Raw genomic sequence first — 10,598 nt, 5'->3', positions numbered from 1 at the left:
AGGTAGTTTTCCCGCATATGGCTTCGGTGGTGCTGGAGTGGTAGCAGTAGTGGCAGCATTAGTGGCAGCATGGACAGCAACAATTTGTTGCTTCTTAGCGGGGTCCTGTGCTGGTTGGCTCTTCTTTTCGTTCCAGAACTTCCTTTTGTTGTTTCCCCCTTTTGATTTATCAGTGGTGGTGGTTGTAGTATTATGACCGGCTCGGTGGTCAACAAGTTGTTGTGCCAGCTCCCTGGCACTGTCAAAAGTAGTTGGCCTTGAAGCCAGGACACTACTTTGCACGTGGAGAGACAGTCCCCAAAGGTATCGCTCCACCTTTTTCTCCTCCGGAGTAACCATTGTTGGGCAGAGGAGAGCCAATTCATTGAATCGGGTGGTGTAGGTTTCAAGGTCAGAGCCCGTCATCCTGAGGTTCCAGAGTTCTTGTTCCAGCTTTTGAATTTCACCTCTCGGGCAGTACTCCTTCATCATCAACGTTTTTAGTTCTGCCCAGGTTATGGAGCTAGCCACTTCGAGAGTAAGTGACTTAACCCGGCAGTTCCACCAAGTAAGGGCCCGGCCGGTGAAGGTTAAGGTTGCGAACTTAACTTTGCTCGCTTCGGGGCAGGAGCACACCTGAAAGACTACTTCGGTCTTTTCAAACCATTGCATCAACGTGATGACTCCCCCGCTTCCATTGAAGTTGTCGGGTTTGCCATTTGTGAAGTCCTTGTATGAACACTCTTTTGCACGCCACGTACTGTCTCCGTGGATAGAGTGTGTAGCTCCCGATCCCGAACCACCAGCTCCGTTGGTCCCTATATGTGACATTGCGGCCGCTACGGCTGCTGTTACTGCAGCCTGGAACATCGCGGGATCAAACTGTGGAGGCGGCGGCGGAGGAGGTGTTGCTGTGTTGCTGGAAGGTCTTGGTCTTCTTCTTGGCGGCATGGTTCTGTCATAAGTCGTAAACCAATGTAGTTTTAGTAAAAGTGTATTTATAGGGAGAGAAATCTTTTATACATAAAGTATATTATTACGTTGTTTTCCGGTATGTTTACGATACATACGATTTTATACTTTTTATTGACCCAATACATTGGGTTATGAGGTAAAATGAAAGTATAAAATATTTTTATTATAGTAACACAAAATACTCCTATAGTATTTGTAAATGTTTAGTTTTGAGTTTTTAAAGCATTTAGTTACTTTATAATATTCATCATACTTTTAATGAGAATTTATAAGTCCTTGTCTTACCCGTTCGGCTAACAACCCTCCACCGATCAAGGAAGCGGTGGGTGAGAGTGGACACCCATTAAGTTGCCATTTTATAGGCAACAACCTTATACCCCCCTTATAGACCGGCTTCGTGAATGAGGCGTACTAGCGGTAAGACGAGTTTGTTAGATTTGTTGTCCATCCTGACCATCCCCCGGTATATGCAAGTCAATTCCCGGACAGATATAGTTGATCAGGCTATATCCTTCCCAGACTTGATTTACATATACCAAGGCATACCCATAATGTACAACTCCTCTTCTTTTATTTTATGTTGTTGTAGTTATGACACTATGTGAGCATGTATGCATGTATTTATACTTTTTAATAAAAAGAATCATTTATTTTCTAAAAGTATATTTATTTGAAAAATGCACAAATCAGAGACTATTAGTCCCAATTGTGTTTATAGTTTGTATATCTTATGTGGTTTGATATACTTAATTCACTATAAACTGCGCTCTGATACCAATCTGTCACACCCCCAAACCAAGGATGGCGGAAACGTCCGGGGGTGGAGGACTTCATGTATAGTATCATAACAGCAATTGTAATAGTAATTCAAGCAAACACAACCAACATATATATAATTGAAAAAATATTACATCATTGTATGAATTACATGTTTACGAATCAATTACAATATGTTGATAAAATATGAAATAGTAGACGCCTTAGCGTCCCATCCTCAAAAGCACTTGATTACCTATTTAATGATTTCCTGAGAATACAAGTTGTTTGAAAAAGTGTCAACACAAAGGTTGGTGAGTTCATAAGCTTTTCATTTGTAAAAGTAGTATTTGTGTTAGAAAAATCCAATATTTTCCTTAATGTGTAAATGTAGTCTTAAAACCCAAAGACCGAAATGTACAAGTAATTTGTCATATTTATAGTAAAACAATGCAAGTTTAAATCGACATAAACTCGTTAAATTTTAATGAAGTTCCCGTAAATTCCAATGTTTGTTAATACTTTATGTGAGTTTATTATAACCATACTATGACCAAGGTTGCCTAAAACGACGTTCTTCAGGCGTCGGAAATGTTATGACATTTGTCACCCCAGACCTATCGGTCTAACTGTTGCATGCAGTTTAGGTGTGGGTTTGTCAAACCCAATATAGATCTATACACAAGTATCACGCTTTCCCTCAAGAAGACTCTGGTTACAATACTGGACTTAATGGTAATTTGAAGTAATTGTCTCACAAAGTCATTAACGGAATTTCGTGTTATGAAAACTTGGTACCGTATGGCCGTACCTTGCTTAATGAAAATATCCTTTGTATAAATGTACCCTTTTTAAATGTATGTGTTATGTAATGTATCATAAACTATACCTATTATAGTTTATCAACCAAGGGTAGTACGTGGTAATGTATGCAAACTATATTCAAAATAGTTTATTTAATGTTTGAATGTATCGATTGTACTTTGATTATAATCACTTGTTATTCTTTATATTTTATATGACCAAATCCATTTGTAAACTGATGTGTGTCTAAATATTAAGATAAAATGTCATATATTGCAGTAACATATAGTCACATAAAGATATACACCTTGCTCAACATGTTACAAGATGAAATGAAATTAACAGCAACTTTTCGTTAAAAACAGTTTCTGTTACCGTTCTTAGAAAATTTATAGAAAAATCATCACAGCTCTAAATCCAAATCCGCAAATTTTGAGAGTTTGGAATATGAGTCTAGTTTGTTCGTGAATTTTATCATGATTTTTAGTGATCTCTAACAGAGGTGAAAATGTTCATAATCACAGACTGGTCGGGGTTTGCCTCTGAAATGACAGGCAGTTTTGTAAAAATCACCATTAATTGTAGAAAAATCATTTGGAGGTGTGCAAGTAGTCATTTTAAAGCTAAGAGTTTGAACTACTTGCATCTGAAACAGTTTTGAAAACTAAAATTTTTAAGTTAGCCAAAACAGTCCGTGATTAACGTCCATCTTTTCTGATGCAATCTGTTAGAAAAAGTTTAATTGTGTTCTTGATGATTTTACTTGTATTCCCCCCTTAAAACTTAAGAAAAACATGTAAATGTATGGTATGAACTCACTTTATGTGGTTTCAGTGGATGAAAGTGAGAGAGAGGAAGTGTTCAACTCAAGAACACTAAGAAGATGTCTTGATGATTCGAAAATCTAACACCGAATAAGATGGAACTTGTGTAAGATATCAATGATTTGAGTAGAATGGAGTTTAATAATTATGTGAATGATGAAGATACTTACTAATTGAAGCAAGAAATCCCTGGAGAAAGCCTTGAAGTTCTTGAAGTTGAGAGAAAAGATGAGAGAATTTTGGAGAGTGTTCTTGGTTGCTAAGTGTAGAATGAAAGAGTTTTTATGGAGGATGAGGAGAGAGGATCAATCCTCCAGCTCTTAGAACGTGGGAAGAGCTGGAGATTGGTTGTAAAGGTCCACTAAGGAGACAAGGAGTAGTGGGAAAGAGTGGATGATCATAGAGTGAGGTGGTGGTGGCTTGCTTTTGTCATAAAATAAGGAAAAGCAAATATTCCCTCAATAATTAGTCCAACCACCAATTCTTTTAATACATTTTTATAAAAACCCTGGAGATTTATATATTTTGGGGCCTTAGTTTATAAAATAAAGTTTTGGGTGAAAATCCCACGTTAAAATAATGAAAAACGGAGTTAAAACGAAGTCGTAGTCGAAAAACCGGAAAAATTATGACACGCAAACATGCATGTCGTCTTCTTTTATGACAGGGGCTTCCTTGATACTCATTGCGTGTCCTAAACACGCGAGTCGTAAGTTTACGACAGACAAATGTGTGTCGTCTTCCTTTATGACAGGGACTTCGGTCCTGAAGCTTCAGTTTTGGGTCCTTAAGCCTATTTTACCCGTTTTTACCCCGTTTCAAGTGGTTTTTGACCCAGTTAAGGGTCGGGATGGCCCGAATGATTACAAAAAATTAAAGGAACTTTTGAGAGAGATTTGGGAGAGATTTTAATAGAGAGAGGTTGAGTGAAAGAGATTGTGAGAGGTTTCGTTTGTGATCTTTTTGAGTGTCCGGCTTCGCAACGAAAGGTCCATAAACCCCGTTAAGCCATGATTTAGTGTCTTACACAATCCCGATGATTGTGCAATAGTGTTTTATCGCTTTGGTTTGTTGTTTAGCATTGTTAAGGCTAAGGAAAATCAAACACATGAACTTTCCAAATGATGATTTCTCATTAAAATAGCGAATTGTATAGTGATTACATAACGTAAACCCTAGCATACAAGGGTTATTGGAGTTGACCGGTTTGACTTGTTGACTTTGAATTGACCGAAATTTGACGGTTGTCACACTTTTATACCTAGTGCTCTTGCCCAGTCCGTACTGGACATGATCGCTTTTTGGGGAGAAAAGATCAGAGGCGCTGATTGGAGGATTGTGCATCCTCAACCGTTAGAGTGCTCTTATTGGCTCTGGCAGTAATGGCCTGATCCACTGTTTGTCCCCTGATTGTCTTTTTTGTCTTGGAGCTGGGAGCGTTCTTTGGCGGGCGCGAGCCCCTCGCCTGGGCATTCTGTCCCCATAGGCGCTGGAGGGCGCCGAAACCCGCTGGGCTTAGCCCGGCTGGAACGCTCGGCGCTCTGGCTAGGCGCGATTCTGTCGTGCCGTCTTAGGCACGTCATCAAGTCCCCCAGTCCGGTAGCCGTAGCGTTGCAGCGCTAGTTACGGCGTTCCAGGCTTAATTACCTTACACGTGTTGCTTTTTCTTTATCCGTCGTTCCGCTCTTAATGGCGACGTGACTGCGCATGATGGCTGGCAGTTACGTCATCGTGTCAGACATTTTAAATGCCCCGCCCTTTCCGTTCCTTTATAAAAACGCTTATAGGGTTTCCTTTTTGCCTTCACTCTTCCCTTATCCTTCTTCGTCTTCCTTTCTCTGTGTTTTTCTTTTTTTCTCCTCCTCTATGGCGAGTCTTCCTGGTATCCTTCCCTCTGCCGCTGAATACCGCCTGCTTGAAATTTCATATGGTTTATCTTCTGTGGAGGGCGTGGAATTTCCTTCTCTGGGTTCTAGCATCTCATCCCCCCCTTCTGGCAAAATCGGGGTTTATTTGAAAACCCTAGATGCTGGCATTCGCTTCCCGTTGACGGACTTTGAAGAAGAAGTTCTCCAGAAGGATGGCTGTAGCTTGCAGATGCTGACCCCAAATGATGTTAACAAAGTGGTAGCATTCGAGATGATCTGTAGGGCCAATGGCTATCTTCGCGGTTATTTCGTTTTTAAGTACTTCTTCAGATTCTGCGTCACCGGAGATAAATGCACCTTTTCAGTCCGGCGAGGAGGACATGCTCTAGTTCCCGACGGGCAAACCCCCACTGGCAGGATAAGTGGCTATGGGTGAATCAAGAACTGGTTGGGAGCGGTCGGTATCGTGCAAATACTTTTGCTGATACCATCCCCAAGCTTTTCCCCCACAATCAGGGCGTTGCTGATTACTTGAAGAGTGTCCAAGTATCCCCTGAGGACTACTCTGAGGCCCTCCTTTCTGGTGTAGGGATGAGTCCCTCTTGGAGGCGTCGTGGAAAAATGGCGGCGTTCTTTTGCAACGTTGACGGTAAGTGTTCTGTTTGGTTTTCTTCTTTCCTCCTTTCCTTCTCCGTCTTCTCTTCTTCTCTCTTTTTTCTTTTTAGGTGACTGATAATTCGCGTTCTGTTCTTCCCAGGTGCTGAATCCCCTTTGTCTATGGATGAGGTTCTACGGAAACGCTACCGGGGCAAGCTGGAGTATCGCGAGGTGGATCTAGTTAACCGGCTCCCTCCGCATCGCCGGTTGGTCCAGCTTGCTTTGACTGTTGCTCCTTCTACTTCTCCTACAGGCGAGTCGGCGTCGGAGACGAATCCCTTCCGTGTTCGCCCAATTTCTGCTGTCATGCCTTTGGGAAGTACCCTCTCCTCTTCCATGGAGAGTAGCGAGGATAGCAAAGAGGGTATTATCGCTGACGCTCGGCGTATGCAGGCGAAAAGGAAAGCCGTCTTGGCCATGGGTGAACCGTTTACCGGCGCGCCTAATGTCGCCAAAAGAATTCAGACCAGGCGTAGCTTTTCCCGCCTGTTGAGTTCTATGGCTTCCATGCCGACCGGCGTGGTTGTGATTCCCGATGATGACGCGCAACAGTCCGAGGGGATCCATGGGGCGCGTGATCAGCCCGTTGTTTCGTCTATCTCACCTATACCTGTTCCAAGTGTTCTGTTTCTTCCTTCGAAGCTTTCTCCCGTCAAGGACTTTGGCGATCCCGGTCAGGCGTCACTCCCCCTGGGCGGTGTTACTGGGGAGAGTTCCGTCAGGCCCCCTGTCTTTGCCCCTTCTTGGAGTCTTCACAATGATTCTCGGTTATCTGTTCGTGCCAATGCTCTGGAGTTCTCTCGCCATGCTTTTCCTCCTGCTGTAGTTAGTGACATGGAGGCCATGGGTAACCCTGCTTTTGCCCATAATATGGCTTACGCCGCCGCGCAAGCCATGTTTTACCTTGTTGTCGGCTCCCGACGCATTCACTCCCTTAGCGAAATGAAGGCCACCCATGCCACATGCGAGTCGCGCGTGGTGGGGCTGGAGCGTCGCGTTGGCGAGCTTGGTGAAGACCTCCAACTTTCTGAATAAAAGTGGCAGCTCCTTGTATCTGAGAAGGCTATCCTTGACGAAGCTAGAGTCGCTTTAGAGGCCAAAGTTGACTCCCTTACTCAAGTGAATGAAGGTTTGATGATTCAAATTGAGAGTCTTGAGCGCGATGCTGCTGATCGTGACAAGTGGATCTCTTCTTTGCAAGTGGATGTGGGTACTTCTCGCCGGGATTTGGATTGGTTAGTACGTGTGGGTGTCGTTCGTATTGTGGACAAGTTGATTGAGCATCCGGATTTCACGAATGCTATAAGTCTCATTCGACACGCTGCTTTTGTGGCTGGGATTGAATCCGTTCAGAAAACGACCGCTGGAGCTGGGTCGATGATGCTGGTGCTTTTCGTTCCTCCGCTGGTCTGGTGGTTAGTGTGAATGATGCTCTGTTATCGTTTGCTAGTCTGGATCATGCATCTTTATTGGGTTTGGGAGATTTGGATATTGGGGGCCTCCGGGAGCTGTGTTCTTTCTCTGGTTCAGAAGGTACCCCAGAGGGTATGGTGATTCGAGGGGATGAAATTATGCAGGTGATCGAAGGTGATGCTGGTCAGGATGGGCAAGACGTTGAGGATGATGGTGATCGCAACGTTGAAGTTGGTGGCGAGGGTGCGGTGGTGGTAATGGTCGTTGGCGATGGACACAATGGTGATGAAAACAAAGATGCTCCGGCATCGTGTGCTACCCCTCCTGGGGCGTGAAAATATCTTCTATGGTTGCTTTAGTTTTATTTTTTTGTTGTGTTGCGCTCTGGGCATGTAATGTATGGGCTTTGCTAAAAAATTACTCTTTTGATTGTATGTAAGGATGTTTGGTGTATTGGGTGTCCAGATGCATGCTCTAAGCATTGCTCTCTTCTAACAGTATTTTGATGCACTAAGCATTTTGTTTTTCCCATATTAATATCGACACGCTATGTGTCAAGGCTGGGTTCTCTAAGCACCCATCAATAAAATTCAATGTGCTAAGTATTTAAACATTTTAAAATTTAATACACTGAGTATTAAAATTTGGCATATCAACCATTCAATTACATTGACTGTGGGCTCCAATACACTAAGTATGAGAATCATGTCGCTAAGCATGAAATCAAGTACACTAAGTACTTAAAAATGTGGTATACTAAGTACGCCGTTGGGCAACCGGGGCTATTTGCCACTTCATCCTTAAAAGAAAAACTTCTGCAAGTTTCTGGCGTTCCATGTTCTTGGTATCCGCCTCCCTTCCACTGTTTCCAACACATATGCGCCATTCCTATTTGCTCCTATCATCTTATACGGGCCTTCCCATACCGGGCCCAGCTTGCCTTGAGGTTGGGTTCGACTTGCCTCGTTCCTTCTCAACACATATTCGCCTACCCTGAACGCTTTTTCCTTCACCCTCTGATTGTAATACCTTTCTGTTACGCGCTTGTATGCAGCTTGGCGTATCTCCGACTTCTCGCGCCTCTCTTCCAGGACGTCCAGATTCAATCTTAGGTCTTGGGCATTACTTTCTTCATCCGTGTTGACCACTCTCAACGTGCCAACCATTATTTCAATGGGGAGTACAGCCTCCGTCCCATATGCTAGGCTGAAAGGGGTCTCCCGTGTGCTTGTTCGTGGAGTGGTTCTGTATGACCAGAGTACTGTCGGTATTTCCTCTGCCCAATTCCCCTTTGCCTTACCCAACCGTTTCTTGATGCCATTCACAATGGTTCGATTGGATACTTCTGTTTGCCCATTAGCATGTGGGTGCGCCACTGATGTGAACCGCTGATTTATCCCTTTACTGGTGCACCATTCTCTGAAAGGGTTTTCAGCGAATTGTAGGCCATTGTCACTGACGAGCACCTTGGGTGTTCCGAATCTTGTCATGATATTTTTCCATACAAACTTTATCATGTGTCTTCCTGATATGCACGCTAGCGGTTCTGCTTCAATCCATTTTGTGAAGTAGTCCACTACCACCACCATGTACTTCAGCTTTCCAGGTGCTTCCGGGAATGGGCCTACAATGTCTATGCCCCATTGGTAGAATGGCCAAGGGCTGGATATGTTCTCCAGTGGTACTGGCAGGTTTGCTTGGACCGGAGCATAAGACTGGCATTCCCCACACTTCCTAGTCACTCCCAGCGCGTCTTGGTGTACAATGGGCCAATATATTCCCATTCGGAGCACTTTACCTGTTAAAGCTCTGGCTCCCTCGTGTGCTCCCGCCTGGCCTGCGTGCGCCTCCTGTAGCGCCTCCATACCTCTGGCCTGGTCTACGCATTTCAACCACGGTGCCGTGAACCCTTTTCGATACAGCTCCCCGTTTATCAATGCATATGAGGGCGCCTTTATACGTATTTTCCTAGCTTCATTGTGGTCGTCTGGTAGTACTTACCTTCGCAAATACTCCATAAATGGTGTCATCCATGTGGGCCCGGTTGTTGTCAAGGTATTTACTTGATGTTCGTCTATACTTCTTTCCCTGAGCACTTCTACCAAAACCTTCTGCGATAGGTGATCGAAACATGTGGATGCCAACTTGCTCAAAGCGTCTGCCCTTTTATTTTCGCTTCGAGGTATTTGCTTAATCGTGAACTGTCTGAAGGACTGGATCAGTTGTCTCACCATTCTCACATACTTCTCCATTCTCTGATCTCTTGTCTCAAAACTTCCGTTAATTTGGTTCGCGGCTAATCTCGAATCCGTTTGAGGTGTGGAAGTCGAACCGAAGAGCGTAGGTCACTTCCTCTCCCTCTGGGCTAGTCAAGATTAAACTGTTGGATTAATGTCTAAGTCCATAACTATAATTGGTAAGACTTGACCCGACCCGACATGGTTCATTTGGGTTGCATGGCATCATGCATTTGGATAGACTATAATGAGAGAAATAACACTTAAGGTTGGTTAATATATTATAAGTTCTAATATATTAATAAGGTTATTTAATTAGTATTGATCAAGAATTAATTTGGAATTAATTAAGTGATCAAAAGGAGACTAATTAAATATATGGGTTGATTGTGTAAATCATTCATTCTTATATATGTGGGCTTGTGATCCAAGATTCCTTATGTTGGACTAAGTCCATGGGGTGACCCATGGATACTCCATGGAGGTTAAAATCCATGGAGCATAAGGAATGGGTAAAGTTATGAGTTACATGGTGTAACCCTAATAGCCACCATATAAAAGAATCCCATGGCTCAAGAAATCGTGCACTAATGTGTGAGTGTGAGGGCTAGACGATTTCAAGGAGTGTTCAAGTTTCTCTCAAGTTATTCCAAGTGTATTTGGTGTTGTGTGAACCATTTGAGGTGTCACACTTGGGGCACTAGGCACTCAAGCTTCATGAAGACATTCTACATCAAAGAGGTATGTATTCTATCTTGTTATATTTATTATTTTGTATGCTAGATTAGGATAATACCTTGGATGTTCATAACTGTATGTATAATAGAGAAAACATAGATCCAAGGTATTTAGGGTTGCATGTACACTTAGGAGTGTTAGAATGCTCATAACCCAACAGTGGTGTCAGAGCCTAGGCTTGTTTTCTTGTTATACTTGCAAAAGTAGCTGAAAAATCGAGTTGGATGCATATATTCGATTGTTTTGGCTGGAATTGGACTAGGAACATTACCATAAGATGTTTTTGGACTTATAAACTTGTTTTTGATGTGGTAATGTTCATGCTAATCCAATTTCTAAGATAATTG

At 43.1% G+C, this 10,598-nt stretch overlaps 1 long non-coding RNA gene across 1 annotated transcript; it reads right to left on the bottom strand.

The window, feature by feature from the left end:
* Nucleotides 1-580: 580 nt before the first annotated feature.
* Nucleotides 581-3,806, bottom strand: LOC145133492 (uncharacterized). Its single transcript, XR_013718593.1, has 3 exons — nt 3,509-3,806; nt 3,334-3,418; nt 581-934 (listed from the first exon to the last, which is right to left on the bottom strand). It is a non-coding gene; the product is annotated as an uncharacterized LOC145133492 (long non-coding RNA).
* Nucleotides 3,807-10,598: the final 6,792 nt, after the last annotated feature.

Source organism: Lactuca virosa, chromosome 8 (assembly GCF_052849685.1).
Source record: "Lactuca virosa cultivar CGN04683 chromosome 8, Lactuca_virosa_CGN04683_v6, whole genome shotgun sequence".
Classification (NCBI taxonomy): Eukaryota; Viridiplantae; Streptophyta; class Magnoliopsida; order Asterales; family Asteraceae; genus Lactuca; species Lactuca virosa.
This window is presented reverse-complemented; position numbering and strand designations above follow the sequence as displayed.